At 25.6% G+C, this 797-nt stretch overlaps 1 protein-coding gene across 2 annotated transcripts in view; it reads left to right on the top strand.

Annotated features, from left to right (window-relative positions):
• LOC108690264 overlaps positions 1-797 on the top strand; it is a 47,369-nt gene that overhangs the window by 43,687 nt on the left and 2,885 nt on the right. The gene's annotated exons all lie outside the window — the stretch shown is intronic.

The raw sequence follows: 797 nt of genomic DNA, 5'->3' as shown, positions 1-797 counted from the left end.
ATATATATATATAATGTTATATAACAGTTGAAACTGAATTTGATGTTTAAATAATTTAATGTGTATTATACAGGTGATTCAGAATAACCTCGTATTCTTGCATAATCGTATGTTTGACTGAATTCTGAAACGATTTTTCCTTTACGAAAATTTATCCGATACTTACTTTTGAGTTATTAAAAGATAAATTTGAATTATTAAAAGCAAAATGAAAACTCCCATTTTTCATTGCATATTCTATATTGATAGTTCTTTAAAACACTATAATAAAATATTTTTTCATTAAATACTTTTCGAATTATAAGACTTAAAAGTTACAGTACCACTGGCGCGGCGTTAGCATTACCTAAGATGTTCAACTGACAGTTAAAATTCTTGAATGTTGTTCAAAGTCATTCTTTGAACAACAATTGTCAAAATCAATGCTATTGGAGCTTGTTCCTCTTCATTTTTATTTTTACATAAAAATTAATTTTAGCAAAAATAAAAAAATAATAAGAGGAGCAAGTGGCTTTGAACTTGACAAATTATTTAGGACATGATTTTGAATAATATTCAAAAGATTGTAGCCGTCGCTCGAATATCTTACGTAATGTTAACGCCGGTGGTAATTTTCAAGCCTCATAACTCGAAAAGTTATAATGAGAAAATATTTTGTAAAACTCTGATAAGATCTATAGATAGGCCTTTTTAAACTCTACAACTTTTATTTGAAACAGTTTTCTATAAAACTAAAAATATCATGACCCCGAAATATCTTAAAAAAAAAATTATATATATATATATATATATATACA

Source organism: Atta colombica, unplaced genomic scaffold, assembly GCF_001594045.1.
Source record: "Atta colombica isolate Treedump-2 unplaced genomic scaffold, Acol1.0 scaffold300, whole genome shotgun sequence".
Lineage (NCBI taxonomy): Eukaryota > Metazoa > Arthropoda > Insecta > Hymenoptera > Formicidae > Atta > Atta colombica.
This window is presented reverse-complemented; position numbering and strand designations above follow the sequence as displayed.